This window comes from Melanerpes formicivorus, unplaced genomic scaffold, assembly GCF_026170545.1.
Source record: "Melanerpes formicivorus ecotype bairdi unplaced genomic scaffold, bMelFor1.0.p_v2 SCAF_1, whole genome shotgun sequence".
In the NCBI taxonomy this organism is placed as follows: domain Eukaryota; kingdom Metazoa; phylum Chordata; class Aves; order Piciformes; family Picidae; genus Melanerpes; species Melanerpes formicivorus.
The window spans coordinates 26,057,366-26,074,761 of NW_027142353.1; positions in this window are offsets into that span (position 1 = coordinate 26,057,366).

Below are 17,396 nucleotides of genomic sequence, written 5' to 3' on the forward strand. Positions count from 1 at the left end.
AGGGCGAACTTCAGCCTATTTAAAAAACTTGTCTGCAAAGTCCCCTGGGTACCAGCCCTCATGAACCAAGGGGTTCAGGAGGGTTGGACCTACTTCAAACAGGAGCTCTTGAAGGCACAGGAATTGGCGGTTCCCACGTGCCGGAAGGCAAGCCGGCGGGGAAGGCGACCGGCCTGGATGAGCAAGCAGCTCCTGGAGGATTTAAGGGGGAAGAGGAGGCTGTATCACCTTTGGAAGGAGGGGAAGGCTTCTCGAGGTATGTTCAAGGAAACTGTTAGATTATGTAGGAATAAAATTAGGGAGGCTAAGGCCCAGCTGGAACTGAAGCTGGCCACCTCAGTCAAAGACAATAAAAAGCATTTTTATAAATATATTAACAATAAGAAGAGGGGCAGGAAGAACCTGAACTCCCTAGTGGACCTGGAGGGGAACACAGTGACTGAGGATGAGGATAAAGCTGAGGTCCTGAACACCTTCTTTGCCTCAATGTTTAACAGCAAGGCAGGAGTTCAGGACGAGTGGTCTCCGGAGCTGGGCGTTGGGGTCGGGGAGCAGAGTAATACCCTGGAAATCCATGAGGAGTTAGTTCGGGACCTGCTGAGCCACTTGGATATCCATAAGTCCATGGGACCAGATGGGATCCATCCTAGGGTGCAGAGAGAGCTGGCAGATGTGCTAGCTAGGCCACTCTCCATCATTTTCCTCCAGTCCTGGCTCACTGGTGAGGTCCCAGATGACTGGAAACTGGCCAACGTGGTCCCCATCCACAAGAAGGGTCAGATGGAGGAACCTGGAAACTACAGGCCGGTCAGCCTGACCTCAGTGCCAGGGAAAGTGATGGAGCAGATTATCCTGCCGGCAATAACTGCGCACCTGAAGGATGGCCAAGGGCTCAGGTCCAGCCAACATGGATTCAGGAAGGGCAGATCCTGCCTCTCCAACCTGATCTCTTTCTATGATCAGGTGACCCGCCTGGTGGACGTGGGGAAGCCTGTGGATGTGGTCTACCTAGACTTCAGCAAGGCCTTTGACACCGTCCCCCACAGCAAACTGCTGACTAAGCTGTCAGCCCATGGATTGGACCATTACACTCTGTGCTGGGTTAGGAACTGGCTGGAGGGCCGAGCCCAGAGAGTGGTCGTGAACGGTGCCACATCCAGCTGGCGGCCAGTCACCAGTGGTGTCCCCCAGGGATCAGTGCTGGGCCCTGTCCTCTTCAACATATTCGTTGATGATCTGGATGAAGGGGTGGAGTCAGTCATCAGCAAGTTTGCAGATGACACAAAGTTAGGGGCAGATGTTAGTCAGTTAGAGGGTAGAAAGGCTCTGCAGAGGGACCTTGACCGACTAGACAGATGGGCAGAGTCCAATGGGATGGCATTCAACAAGGCCAAGTGCCGAGTGCTGCACTTTGGCTACGGCAATCCCATGCCGAGCTACAGGCTGGGGTCGGAGTGGCTGGAGAGCTCCCAAACAGAGAGGGACCTGGGTGTGCTGATCAACAGCCACCTGAATATGAGCCAGCAGTGTGCCCAGGTGGCCAGGAGGGCCAATAGCATTCTGGCCTGCATTAGGAATAGTGTGGCCAGCAGGAGCAGGGAGGTCATAGTGCCCCTGTACTCTGCTCTGGTTAGGCCGCACCTTGAGTACTGTGTCCAGTTCTGGGCTCCTCAGTTTAAGAAGGACATTGAAACACTTGAGCGTGTCCAGAGAAGGGCAACAAGGCTGGTGAGAGGCCTTGAACACAAGCCCTATGAGGAGAGGCTGAGGGAGCTGGGATTGTTTAGCCTGGAGAAGAGGAGGCTCAGGGGTGACCTCATTGCCCTCTACAACTACCTGAAAGGTGGTTGTAGCCAGGAGGGAGTTGGCCTCTTCTCCCAGGCAACCAGCACCAGAACAAGGGGACACAGTCTCAAGCTGCACCAGGGGAGGTTCAGACTCGAGGTGAGGAGGAAGTTCTTCACCGAGCGAGTCATTCGGCATAGGAACGGGTTGCCCAGGGAGGTGGTTGAGTCATCGACCCTGGAGGTGTTCAAGGGGAGATTGGACGTGGCACTTGGTGCCATGGTCTAGTCATGGGGTCTGTGTTGATAGGTTGGACTCGATGATCCTCGAGGTCCTTTCCAACCTAAGTGATACTGTGATACTGTGATACTGTAACTCTAGCCAGCATGTGCTGGATTAAGATATTAAAAAATGGTGAGCAGACCAGGTATATTAAGTATGTGCCTTTTCCATGGTCATGGCCTCTGCATGGAGTGTAAAGAAGGACATTAAAGCAGCTCTCTGGTGGTTCTGAACCTGCTGGGAATTTGTCTGTGCAGGTGGAATCCCAGAGATCTTGTTAAGGCAGCTTTTAATTTGCTTAATAGTTTTGGGAGAGGTTTAGAACCTGATGTTCTGACTTCTGGCTTTAAGAAACACAACATTTATTGTCCCTCAGCTGGAGTTTGGCCAATGTTTATCTTCTGGATTAACAACTTTTAGTATTGACCTCCTAAAATGAGTGTTTTACTTCCTTAAGCAAGGCAAATAAATATGCACACCAAGAAAAACTCCACGTGAGCCTTTTCTTCAATTTGTGTAGCAAATTGTTTAGGTGGGTTGGATTGGTTGATGGGTTGGACATGATGATCTTGAAGGTCTCTTCCAACCTGGTTTATTATTCTATTCTATTCTATTCTATTCTATTCTATTCTATTCTATTCTATTCTATTCTATTCTATTCTATTCTATTCTAAAAGAAGTCTCTAAGAGAACTACAGCTTCAATGTGTGCTCAGAAAAATATTTCATTTATTATTTATATAATTATTTGCAGAGTGCTGTTGCCATGGGAACTTTTACACACAGTGAGATAAATCCTTGCTTAGACGATAGTTACGACTCCAAACACTATCACATAAAAATAAGTCTGAATGGACATTTCAGGATTTCCCAAGGTTTTCTGAAGTAGATATTGACATTAAAATATCTTCTGCTAAATTGGAGAAACAAGCCTGGGGGTTTATCCTAATTTCCTTAAGAAACAGGGCTTAGGCAATCATTTTTTTCCATCCATCCATCCATCCATCCATCCATCCATCCATCCATCCATCCATCCACCCATCCATCCATCTACTTATCCCTTCCTAATATTTTTCATATCTGCTGGCATAATTTCAATTACCTTTCACTGAGATGTCTCTAAGATAGATAAATCTGACTCACTTGATGGAAAGTGGTTGTTTGAAGCCGCAAGAGTCCTAGGATAATGTGTCTCAGCAGGAAATGTTTCACCATGAGCTTGAAAGTGGTGAGCTACATTTGTCCTGTTGTCCAGACAGCATCAAACTGGTCACAATGCATATTATTTCTTTTATAGCTAAAGGAGAAACAAGGCAGAAAAGATGGAGCTGTGGGAGGGTGGAGGGATTAGCAGCTCTTGTGGAGACTGGAGATGTTGCAGAGATGATGTGGGGAACATCCTCATTGTTGTGATGGGGGTGTGAGCTTGCCCGACATGAGTTAATGTGAAATGAGGGCTTCATTGATTCTACTACTCAAGGACAATGTATTCAAATTCCACAGCCTATAACAATCTCCAGTGTGGGGGGCTAGGGATTTGCAATATCTGAGGCAGCCTAGGATGCTTGACTCCTTCAGTCTCACTGTTTGGAACACAGACTTTAAAAAATAATGAATTACATACACTACATGTGCAGAGGCTACAAACCTTGCATACCAGACAGTTCAGGAAGCCAGCTGGCACCACAACTTGGCACTTTGGTAACCACGATGCAAGGCAGATCTTGTCCTGGGACAGCCTGGGCTGGAATGGATTTTGATCCATGGACTGAAGGTGATGGAATGCACAGGTTTCACAGCTTCTCAATATTCAAGGGTGATACCAAAACCTAGCAGAATCTCACCAGACTTCTCAGCATCTATTGGATTATGAGGATCATGTTTCATGTTTGGAAATACAAGGCAATTTTATTTGGCAATGTAAAATCATGACACATATATGAATATTAGGCAGTTTCTGTTGACTGAGAAGTTTTATGTATCTGTATGAGTTCACACTTAACGTAAGTTGCTCCAATACTGCAGCATGGGGGGAAAGAAACATATTCTTTGAATGCTATATATTTGGCTAATTCCAATTACAAGATTCCAGAGCAGATAAAAAATAAGGTTGGTATTTTGCACCAGAGTGCCTAAAAAGACTCTTTTTTTTTTTTTTTTTTTTTTTTTTTTTTTAATATGTGCACTTAACTGACTTCTTCACTGAGGATTTTGATCCCCCCCTTATCTTATCTCCAGCTTTAGATGCCTGAATGTGAGGTTCTGATGCCTATGCTTGATTATAGTTCACTATAGAACAGGTCAAAAACCTTAGTGTAAGGCAGAGGATTGGAAAATGTGGTGGATTGACTCTGGCTGGTAGCCAGCTGCCCACCAAAACCTCTGTATCACCCACCCTCCTCAGCTGGACAGGGGAGAGAAATATGACAAAGGGCTCCTGGGTCAAGATAAGGACAGGGAGATCACTCACTAATTACCATCTTGGACAAAACAGACTTGACGTGGGAGAAAAAAAAAAAATTATTACCAGTCAAATCAGGGCAGGATAATGAGAAATAAAATAAAATCTTAAAACCACCTTTGACCCACCCCTTCCTTTCTCCTGGGCTCTGCTTTGCTCCTGATTTTTTCTACCTCTTTCCACTGCCATGGTACAGTGGAAGTTGCAGTCAGTTCATGTGGTGGGTTGACATTCCCCCCAGCATTAACTTCTAAGACAGACCAACTCAGTTAGAAGCAAATGAAGCTGTATTTACAAGCAAAAGTTACACTCTACAACGGAATGCAATGAATACGTACAAAATATACAGTATTTACAATATTATACAGATATTTACAATTAGCAAACAAACAACATGGAAACCCTCCTGGTCAGAAAGACCACTGCCCCCCCCCCCCCCCCCAACCCCCCCTGTACTGAGAGAGAGGAGTTGAGAGAAAGCAGTATTAAGCTTATCTCAAGGCCAACCAGAAGCACGTTATCTTCTCTGCACAGAAGCAATGACAGCCAAGATCAGAAGAGAAGAGAAAAGGAATGGGAATGGAAGTGAAAATGGGAAGAATTATTATGATACATCTTTTCTTATCCCAGACTTTTATCCAATGAATTTGTTTAGAGTAATCTTTTGTTTTCCTTTTTACAGCTGATAGTAATTTATTAATATTTTTCTACTTTTCTGCTCAAAACCTGCAGCTAAATTTTAAAGGCATAGCCTAAAACTACCACAGTTCATTACATGTTGTCTCAAGGATTTCTTCTGTATCAGTAGGAGGATTCCTCACATTCTTCACATTTTCTAGCAAAGGGTCTCTCTTACAGAAGACAGTCCTCCACAAACTTAAGTCCTGACTTCTTCCCACATGGGCTACAGTTTTTCACTATCTGCTCTGGTGTGGGTCCTTTCTGTGAAGTATAGTCCATCAGGAATAGATTATTCCAGCATGGGTTCTCTATGGAGTCACAACTCCTGCCAGCAAATCTGCTTCAGTGTGGACCTCTTCATGGGTGCACAGGTCCTGCCAGCAGCCTGCTTCAGTACAGGCTTCCACTGGGATTAGTCTCCTTCAGGCACCCACCTTCTTCAACATAGGGATCTCTGTGGGTTGCAGGTAGTATATATTCTATCATGGACCTCCATGGGATACAGGGTGACAGCCTGCCTCACCATGGTCTTCACCATGGGATGCAGGGCACTCCTCTCCCATGGCTGGAGCACCTCCTCCCTTTCCTTCTTCACTGACCTTGGAGTCTGCAGAGTTGTTTCTCTTACATGCCATTACTCCTGTCTGACTACAATTGCTGTTGCCCAGGGTCTTTTCCCTTTCTCAAATATGTTATCCCAAAGGCACTGCCACTGTTACTGGGCCATAGCCAGTGACTGGTCTGTCTTGGAACCATCTGGCACTGGCTCTGTTGAACACAGGCAAAGCTTCTAGAAGCTTCTCATGGAGTCTGCTCCTGTAGCCCTTTGCTACCAAAATCTTTCCATGCAAACCCAATTCAGCAAAAACCTGTAAAACAGTGTTTTTAGCTTGGGACAGGAGATCTAATATGGCTGTTTTCTTAATGGGTTAAGGAACATAAAGTAATTCTTTTTACCCTGAGTCTGTGTACAACTATTAGTTCATACTGCTTAGAAAAAGATTACAAAGAGATAAAATACTCATAAAACCAATAAAATATTGTCATATTTTTCAAGGAAAATGGTTCTCAGAAGCTCTGCTATGATTGTGTGGGAGAGGCTTTGTGCTGTCAGAAGATATGGTAACAGCCAGGTCCTACCTTAGTACTGAATTCAGTGATCATTTCCTTCCGGATATGTGGATTAGACAAAAATGGGGGGAAAAACATAGTGAAATAAGCTCAGAATTACAAATCAGATGATAATGCAGATAGGCAGGTTTTTTTGCATCTTAATCTATCCTCTCTACTCCTTAATTTCTGCCTTAAAGCACCTTACGTTCATACTTTAACACTCACTTTCACTCTAAAGGAAGCTTGGCAGTCAAGGATGAGAGATTCATGTGTTGCTGTATGATTTTTTTCCAAGAAAATTAAACTCCAGAAATTTTCAAAATTAAAATGGAATGAAATAAAACATTTTCTAAGAGTACAAAGGAAACCAAACAACCAAACAATAGTGTGAGAGATTTGCAGGCAATGCAGAAATAGCCAATGAAACCAGCCAGTCAAGGCTGCCAAGAAGCCAGATGCTGTGAGAGGAAGAGCATTTTTCATAGCTTTCAGTCAGTGCCATGTAATTTCCAGCTGAGCAAAGAAAGAAGATGCTCTGATGGTATTAAAGATTGGTGTCACTGTGCTTAATTTTTGAATGGTTTTCTTTAAAGTTCAATAGAAATTTACTAATCATTATAAACTTTTTAGAATAAACATTTCTTTAGAATAAACCAAACCAGGTTGGAAGAGACCTTCAAGATCATCATGTCCAACCCATCAACCAATCCAACCCACCCAAACAGCTAGCCCATGGCACCAAGCACCCCATCAAGTCTCCTCCTGAACACCTCCAATGACGGCGACTCCACCACCTCCTTGGGCAGCCCATTCCAATGGGCAATCACTCTCTCTTTGTAGAACTTCTTCCTAACATCCAATCTAAACCTCCCCTGGTGCAGCCTGAGACTGTGTCCTCTTGTTCTGGTACTGGCTGCCTGGGAGAAGAGACCATCATCCGCCTGTCTACAACCTCCCTTCAGGTAGTTGTAGAGAGCGATAAGGTCACCCCTGAGTCTCCTCTTCTCCAGGCTGAGCAACCCCAGCTCCCTCAGTCTCTCCTCATAGGGCTTGTCCTCCAAACCCCTCACCAACTTCGTTGCCCTTCTCTGGACTTGTTCCAGCAAGTCAACCTCCTTCCTAAACTGAGGGGCCCAGAACTCAACACAGGACTCGAAGTGTGGCCTAACCAGTACAGTGTACAGGGGCAGAATGACCTCCCTGCTCCTGCTGGCCACACTGTTCCTGATGCAGGCCAGGATGCCATTGGCTCTCTTGGCTGCCTAGGCACACTGCAGGCTCATGTTCGGCCTGCCATCGACCAATGCCCCCAGGTCCCTCTCTGCCTGGCTGCTCTCCAGCCACTCTGACCCCAGCCTGTAGCACTGCATGGGGTTGCTGTGGCCAATGTGCAGAACCCGGCACTTGGATGTGTTAAATCTCATGCCGTTGGACTCTGCCCATCTGTCCAGCCTGCCAAGGTCCTTCTGCAGAGCCTCTCTACCCTCCAGCAGATCAATACCTGCCCCCAGCTTGGTGTCATAAGCAAATTTACTGATGGTGGACTCAATGCCCTCATCCAGATCATCAATAAAGATATTAAAGAGCATGGGGCCCAGCACTGATCCTTGGGGCACTCCACTAGTGACTGGCCGCCAACTGGATGTGGCACCATTCACCACCATCTGGGCTCAGCCATCCATCCAGTTCCTAACCCATCGCAGTGTGCTCCCATCCAAGCTATGGGCTGACAGCTTGGCCAGGAGTTTGCTATGGGGGACGGTGTCAAAGGCCTTGCTGAGGTCCAGGTAGACTACATCCACAGACCTCCCCACATCCACCAGGCAGGTCACCTGATCATAGAAGGAGATCAGGTTGGTCAGGCAGGACCTGCCCTTCCTAAATCCTTGCTGGCTAGGCCTGATCCCTTGGCCATCCTGTAAGTGCTGTGTGATTGCACTCAGGATGACCTGTTCCATGATCTTGCCTGGCACTGAGGTCAGGCTGACAGGCCTATAATTCCCTGGCTCATCCAACTGGCCCTTCTTGTGGATGGGCACCACGTTGGCCAGCTTCCAGTCCTCTGGGACCTCTCCAGTGAGCCAGGACTGCTGGAAAATGATGGATAGTGGCTTGGCCAGCTCATCTACCAGCTCTCTCAGCACCCAAGGATGAATCCCATCTGGTCCCATGGACTTGTGGGGATCCAAGCTGCTAAGGAGAGTTCCAACCACCTCCTCATGGAACATAGGGAAACTGTGCAGCTCCCTGGCTCCTTCTGCCAGCTCTGCAGGCCAGCTGTCAGGAAGATGTTCTGTCCTTCTAGGAAAAAGTTGAGGCAAAGGAGGTGTTAAGTATCCCTGCCTTTTCCTCATCCCCTGATACAACATTTCCTTCCATGTCAACTACGGAGTGGACGTTGTCCTTTCCCTTCCTCTTGCTATTAATATATTTATAGAAGGACTTTTTGTTGTCCTTCACAGTAGAGGCCAGTCTAAGCTCCAAATGTGCTTTTGCCTCCCTAGTTTTCTTCCTACATGACTTGGCAACATCCTTAAACATTCCGTGGGTTGCCTCCCCTCTCTTCCAAAGGTGATACACCCTCTTTTTTCCCTTAGTTCTATTAGAAGTTCATTGCCCATCCAGGCTGGCCGTCTGCCCCGGCGGCTCATCTTCCGGCACATTGACACAGCCTGTCCCTGAGCCTTTAATAATTCTTCCTTGAAGTAGGTCCTGGACCCCTTTATTATTGAGGGCTTTATCCCAAGGAACCCTCTGAATTAGTTCCTTGAGTAACGTGAAGTCCGCCCTCCGGAAGTCCAGCCTGGAGGTCTTCTTGCTACCCCTCTTAGCTTGTCCAAATACTGAGAATTCAATTATCTCATGGTCACTGGCCCCTAAGCACCCTCCGACCACCACATCACCCACCAGCCCTTCCCTGTTGGTGAAGAGGAGGTCAAGCATAGCCTTGCCCCTGGTAGGCTCTCGCAGCACCTGGGATAAGAAGCTGTCCTTCATGCATTCTAAGAATCTCCTAGACTGTCTCCTCTCTGCTGTGTTGAGATCCCAGCAGATGTCAGGCAGGTTGAAGTCGCCCATGAGAACAAGGTCAGGTGATCTTGAGACAGCCCTAAGCTCCCTATAGAATGCTTCATCAACATCTTCCTCCTGGTTGGGTGGTCTATAACAGACTCCAACCAGGATGTCTCCCCTGCTGGTCTTCCCTCTAATTCTTACCCACAAGCATTCAACCCACTCGTCCCTATATCGTTCCGATATCTGGGTCTGATTCTAGTGTCTTCATCCTAATCCTTGTTCATTTATGTTACTGGATCACCATAAATGTGACCACAATTCATTAACAAGTCAATCTCTGATCAAGAGAGAGCCAAGACTGAGAAAGAAAGGGTTTTGGAAATCGGGATATTAGGCATTTAACAGGCTTTCCCCTACAGCTCTTCCACAAATTGCTGGCACTATGCCTGGCTTGAGCTAGCAATGACAATATTTCTTTTCCATAAGCACCATCTTCACTAAGAATTTTGTCCAAAATAAAACAACACATTCAGTCGGTAAGTGGAGTGTATTTCATCTGTGCATATATTAATTTTTTTCCTATATGCAGTGATTTGGTGTGGTGGTTTGAGAGAGAAGAGCCTAGCCTTCTCTCCCCCACAAAGAGGAAGAAAAACCACAGCTAACTCAGCTGGAGAAGCAAGGGAAATGCTATATTTTACAAGCTATGTGGAAAATGCAAGATATGTACACAAAATATACAGTATTTACAATATATACAGAAATATACAGCAAAGTAACAAAAACAAGAACACAGGAATGAAATTCCCTCCTCCGGAGGAGGGTTCCCCCCCTGCACCCCCTTCTCTCCCCCTACCTCCCTTTTTCCCAAAGAGGGTTAGAAAGAGAGAAAATGTAATTATTAATAAAGCAGAATCATAGTAGGCCTCATGCGATTAGTTGCTTATCTGTTCAGGGTCATTCTGGCAGGGAGCCCAGAAGCAGGCAAGCTGGAAAGGAGAAGGAAAGGAGTGAACCGAGGAAAGTTCCAACTGAACGCAAAACTTAAAACTGCATTCTACCAATCTACCAATGAAATTAGTTTAGAATATCTGATTGTTTTCATTATTATTCCAAAACATTCAGCCAGAGTGTCCCAGCACTGTCCCTTTCTTAAAGGCACAGCCTCAAACAGCCACATTGGGCTTTTAGGATTGGGTAAATAGAACTTATATTTTGGCAAAAGATTTGTGCAAAATGTTTGCAGAACTATACAAGAGTGGGTGATTCTAAATAATATATTTTTTTAATAGATACAGTTGGAATCAAGATATCTTTTGAGTTCATTTATCTATATTGTTTCTGCCACTGAGAAAGTCACAGAACAGGAAAAAAAATAGAGGAAAATTGGAACTCCTTGCCTGTTCTCACAAACATGACACCTTATTTATGTGGTTGGCACACGAAGGACCTGCCTCTGTAGAGATATTTCTGAGGGGGAACTCTAGAACAGAGAACACCACTTTGATAGAAGGTCAGTCTGCTGAAAAGCAGCTCTGCTTCAGGAAAGGGGAATGGTCTTCTATATCTTCTGAAATTATCTACATATAAGGCAACAAATGTTGGCACATTCCCTTGACACTTTTGGCGAAGACTTCAATTTCCTTTCCTCTCCTATCACCCACCTCCTCTTTATATAAATTTTGGAAAGCTCCCAGGAGGATTTGGATTTAGATCTATCTTTCCCAAACAGAAATAGATTCTCCTACCTGCCACACTCATGTTAGTATAATGAGGGCTACTTTTACTGCTGGTAGGCTTTCAGGAATTAGTTACTGAACAAACCACCTGTAACCCTCAATTAAGCTTAGTGCTCCTGTATTCTGAGTGAGAAAAATCTTATTATAGACATGGAGAATGCTAAAGAAAGAAGGGAGCATGCCTACCAAGTCAGAGACAGTCAAGCAAGATAACAACAAAATATATTCCCCCTAATCTTAGTGCACCATCACAATTAAACACATAGTGTTACTGGTAGCTAAGGAAAGGCTAGTGTGGGGAAAAAAAGATGCTGCAAAAGAATAGAATAAACCTCTTACATACGTCTGAAGAAGAAGAAAAGAATATTTTTAACTGTCATTTCAAGGACATTTCTCTTCTGAGGAGCATTTTCAGCTTAAAGAATGACAGTCTTGCTCTGCTATTTGACTTTCTTACATCAAACTGTGGCAAAGAAATGCATCTTCTTTCAAAAGAAAGCATCTTCCCTCAGAGATGATGAATGTTAGGAGTTAGTCAGGGCCCTTTGCCAAGTGAAAGGTGTGCAGAAAATGATGGAAATTGGTTAATGTGTTTTAGGCAGCTAAAAGTAGTGACAGAAACCAGAAGGACGTATCTCTTCAACCCAACTTCACTGTTATGAAAATAAGTGCAAGGAAATGGCTTTTGCTTTCTTTTTCATCTTTCCAACACTCACAGCATTTCCAGCAGCAGAAAGCTTTCACTTTCCCCTCCCAGAGAAATTCAAATGCCCCAGCTTCACTGCATTTGCAGGCCAATGCAAAATGGTAGTCTCAACTGTTGTATTGTATAAGTTAACTCAACAGAGCAGCTGAGCTTCTGGGTAACAAATTTGGAAAGCTTTTCTCCCTTCATCCCAGTGTTGTTTTTGTGCTTTTTTATATATCTGTTGTTGTAAATGTGTGTGGGGGACTGTGATGAATCTGTGGACCTTCTGAAGAGCTCTGGTGAGGAGTTCAGTATTGAAAACATCACTGTGTTCCCATAAGAAGTTGGAAACTCCCTGGACTAGATGTTGGAGGATGAGAAACCGCAAGATAAGGTAGGACGCCACCTGGACTAGCTTAACAAGTAACTATAGCAATGCTATCACTAACCTGTAAGAATCTTGAGAAGAGTCTGTTAACCAATCATATGCAACCACACTAACAAGATAGATACAAATATGTGTTGCTTGCTGGAATAAACAGAGTCTTTTGTCTTTCTCTATACTCTGCTTGCATTTTATTTTCATCACTTTGACATCACCCTATCCCTACAGCGACAGATATGCACCCTGCCCTTGTGAACAGCAGGAGGCATGCCTCAAGGATCAGTGCTGGGCCCCATGCACTTTAACATCTTTATTGATGATCTGGATGAAAGCATTGAGTCCATCATCAGTAAATTTGCTGACAACACCAAGCTGGGGGCAGGTCTTGATCAGTTAGAGGGTAGAGGGGCTCTTCAGAGGGACCTCGACAGGCTGGACAGATGGGCAGAATCCAACAGCATGAGATTTAACACATCCAAGTGCCGGGTTCTGCACATTGGCCACAACAACCCCATGCAGTGCTACAGGCTGGGGTCAGAGTGGTTAGAGAGGCCAGGCAGAGAGGGACCTGGGGGTACTGGTCGATGGCAGGCCGAACATGAGCCTGCAGTGTGCCCAGGCAGCCAAGAGGGCCAATGGCATCCTGGCCTGCATCAGGAACAGTGTGGCCAGCAGGAGCAGGGAGGTCATTCTGCCCCTGTACACTGTACTGGTTAGGCCACACTTCGAGTCCTGTGTTGAGTTCTGGGCCCCTCAGTTTAGGAAGGAGGTTGACTTGCTGGAACAAGTCCAGAGAAGGGCAACGAAGTTGGTGAGGGGTTTGGAGGACAAGCCCTATGAGGAGAGACTGAGGGAGCTGGGGTTGCTCAGCCTGGAGAAGAGGAGACTCAGGGGTGACCTTATCGCTCTCTACAACTACCTGAAGGGAGGTTGTAGACAGGCGGATGATGGTCTCTTCTCCCAGGCAGCCAGTACCAGAACAAGAGGACACAGTCTCAGGCTGCACCAGGGGAGGTTTAGATTGGATGTTAGGAAGAAATTCTTCATATAGAGAGTGATTTCCCATTGGAATGGACTGCCCAGGAGGTGTTGGAATCACTATCATTGGAGGTGTTCAGGAAGAGACTTGATAGGGTGCTTGGTTTCATGGTTTAGTTGATTAGGTGGGTTGGATGGTAGGTTGGATGTGATGATCTTGAAGGTTTCTTCCAATCTGGTCTATTCTATTCTATTCTATTCTATTCTATTCTATTCTATTCTATTCTATTCTATTCTACTCTACTCTACTCTACTCTACTCTACTCTACTCTACTCTATTCTAAAAACTAAGCTACTCAATCTGGTTTTGAACTGCATTGATACCTCTTTAAAGATAAGAGGCTGTGATGAGCTTTCTTTTGCTATAATTCTCAGCTTATTCCTCAAAGTATATGTTGTCAGAAGAACACACCACCTTTTGCAACAACGCCTAATCTCTCAGTTGGAAAGACTTCTTTAAACAAGACTGTACTTCCGTTTACCTCCCAAAACATTCTTGGTGACTTTCAGAACCTAAATACTAATGCCAGAGAGCATGTCCTTGGATGTAGCAGGCTATATGTTGCTATCCATCTTTCTGATAGAACAAAGCATCTTATCATTAATTGATGTCACTATGGGATACTGGCAAATTCAAAACTATATGATTTCACCTTTTGTCCTTTTAGCAGGGGAAAAAAAAAAAGCCCAACTGCTAGCAACTGAGGCTGAAAATCTAGTGATGCATGACATAGACTGAGTTGGATGAGAACTCACTGTCTGAGGGCAATGATCGTTTTTGAACAGAGATGGCAATTTCATTGAAGTATTCCACTATGCATCTCTTTTGACTGTTCAACCTATGCTTCCCTCAGGGACTTCCATCATAGGGATGGCGCTGTTAGGTAATTAGAGATCCTGCTGAGAGCACCACCATCACACAGGGCACTAACAGCTTCCAGGCACCGAGCAGGTCAGATAGGTTTAATTCAGTGCTGAACAAATTCATATGTCCAGAAGAGACTTCTGTGTCTTAGCTAGTACAATCCCTTCGCCATAAGGCATGTCAGTGATACTGGCAGATGTTCCTCTCCTATGTTCGTAAAGAATCTCAAGCTTCCCTAAACATCTCAGTTCATTTTAACCCATTCCTAGAATCAAGATATGTCCCTATGGCATTACTTCAGACTTCCTTCTTTTTGTTTTTTTGTCTGCTACTTGTTGTTTTGCCTGCTACTTGTTGTTTTGCCTACTATGGTCATGGAACACCAGTTCTTCACTCTTTCAGTGATATTTTCCATCTTTGAAAATTGTTATCACATCCTCCCTTGGGCTTTAGTAAGCTAAACTGCCTCAAGTTCAGGGTTTTATTAAAAGTCATGAGTCATTCCTATTTGTCTTGATGAAGAAGTAGAAAAGCATTTGATGCAGCGACTCTGAGAAATTTCATTTGAGACAAAGGATCATTTTAGTATTTTCAAAGTAAAGTTGTCGTGGGTATTTTTTTTTGTTTTGTTTTGTTTGTTTGTTTATGTTGTGAGTAATTTATGACTTCACATCCCAATATGGGAGGGAAACAAATACAGGGACATCTGAATTTCACATGGAAATTAAATTCTAGCATGCAGTTGACACTGGTCAGTGATTTGCCTCCCTGTAGATGGAGATCAGAGAATGATGTACATGTACATGCAGGTTGCTAGGCTAAACTGAAAGATGGAACAAATGACTAAAATGCAACACATCTATTCTGTTGATTGATAGTCTACCAGGCAGGTTATTACAGAATAAGTGCAAAATCTGTTTTAGAGAGTTATTCTCAATGGGTGAATCATGCACAACCGTAACTTCACTGTGCAAAAAATGGCAGCACAATCTGAAAGGCTTGTCTTCCAGCTCCCTGGGGTTTAGACTACTCTTGTGTCTGGGCCAGGAACTTAGTGAGTGTAGTCCTAAGCTTGATTTCTGACTCTTCTGACTCTAATGTTTTTTTCAGAATAGAATAGAATAGAATAGAATAGAATAGAATAGAATAGAATAGAATAGAATAGAACAGAACAGAACAGAACAGAATAGACCAGATTGGAAGAGACCTTCAAGATCATCATGTCCAACCTATCATCCAACACCATCTAGTCAACTAAACTGTGGTACCAAGCACCCTATCAAGTCTCCTCCTAAACACCTCCAGTAATGGTGACTCCACCACCTTCCCGGGCATCCCATTCCAATGGGCAGTCACTCTCTATATGAAGAATTTCTTCTTAACATCCAGCCTAAACCTCCCCTGGCACAGTCTGAGACTGTGTCCTCTTGTTCTGGTACTGGTTGCCTGGGAGAAGAGACCAGCTCCCACCTGTCTACATCCTCCCTTCAGGTAGTTGTAGACAGCAATAAGGTCTCCCCTGTGCCTTCTGTTCTCCATGCTAGGCAACCCCAGCTCCCTCAGCCTCTCCTCATAGTGCTTGTGCTCCAAACCCCTCCCCAGCTTTGCTGCCGTTCTCTGGACACGTTCCTGCAAGTCAACATCTTTCCTAAACTGAGGGGCCCAGAACGCGACACAGGACTCGAGGTGTGGCCTAACCAGTGCTGAGTACAGGGGCAGAATGAGCTCCCTGCTCCTGCTGGCCACACTGTTCCTGATGCAGTCCAGGATGCCATTGGCTTTCTTGGTCTCCTGGGCACACTGATGGCTCATGTTCAGCCAATTATCAACCAGTACCCCCAGGTTCCTTTCTGCCTGGCTGCTCTCCAGCCACTCTGACCCCAGCCTGAAGCACTGCATGGGGCTGTTGTGGCCAATGTGTAGAACCCGGCACTTGAATGTGTTAAATCTCATGCTGTTGGATTCTGCCCATCTGTCCAGCCTGTCAAGGTTCCTCTGCAAAGTCCCTCTATCCTCTAACTGATCAAGACCTGCCTCTAGCTTGGTGTCATCTGCAAATTTTCTGATGATGGACTCAATCCCCTCATCCAGATCATCAATAAAGATGTTAAAGATCATGGGGCCCAGCACTGATCCCTGTGTGACACCACTAGAGACTGGCTGCCAGCTGGATGTGGCACCATTCACCATCACTCTCTGGGCTTGGCCCTCCAGCCACTTCTTAACCCAGCACAGAGTGCCACAGGCTGACAATTTGGCCAGCAGTTTGCTGTGGGGGACAGTGTCAAAGGCCTTGCTGAAGTCCAGGTAGACTACATCCACAGCCTTCCCCACATCCACCAGGCGGGTCATCTGATCATAGAAGGAGATCAGGTTGGTCAGGCAGGACCTGCCCTTCCTAAATCCATGCTGGCTGGGCCTGATCCTCTAAGTGCTGTGATTGCACTCAAGATGACCTGTTCCATAATCTTGTCTGGCACTGAGGTCAGGCTGACAGCTCTATAATTCTCTGGTTCCTCCTTCCGGCCCTTCTTGTGGATGGGCATCACGCTGGCCAGCTTCCAGTCTTCTGGGACCTCTCCAGTGTGCCAGGACTGTTGGAAAAATGATGGAGAGTGGCTTGGCCAGCTCATCTGCCATCTCTCTCAGCACCCTAGGATGAATCCCATCCAGTCCCATGGTCTTGTGGGGATACAAATGGCTAAGGAGGTCTCTAACTACTTCCTCCTGGATCACAAGGAAACTATACTGCTCCCTGCCTCCATCTGCCAGCTCAGGAAGCCTGTTGTCTGTAAGACAACCTATCCTGCTACTAAAATTTGAGGCAAAGAAGGTGTTAAGTACCTCTGCCTTTTTTTTTTCACAATTGAAGTCTTAAATCTGTGTTGTTAGTGACAGAGTCACTCTCACTACTGTAGATGTGAATTTTGAACCTATGATAACCTCACTGTTCCACCTTGTTAGCATTTAACACCAACAGAAAGGGGGAAAATGTTTTTTTTTTTTTTTTCCTGAGATTGTTGGATTAGTCATTAGCCCTGCAGCATAACACTCATGTTCACATAGGTTAAGTGCTGGGCATATGTGACTGGAAATGGGATAGGAGAGAAACACCTTTTTGGGTGGAAGCAGAAAGTTTGACTTCCATTGTTGTGTGACCTCCACCTATTTAACTATTAGCTGTACAATTTCTCCTCTTGCACTGTTGCTTCTGGTCCTGTATTCTCTTTACAGAGCCACTCACATGTGCTAATCCAGCAGAAAACCATCTGAAAAATTCACTTAGTTTACTGAAGTGATTCAGCAAATTGTTAGGGAGTACTGGAACAGTACAAAGAGGGGATT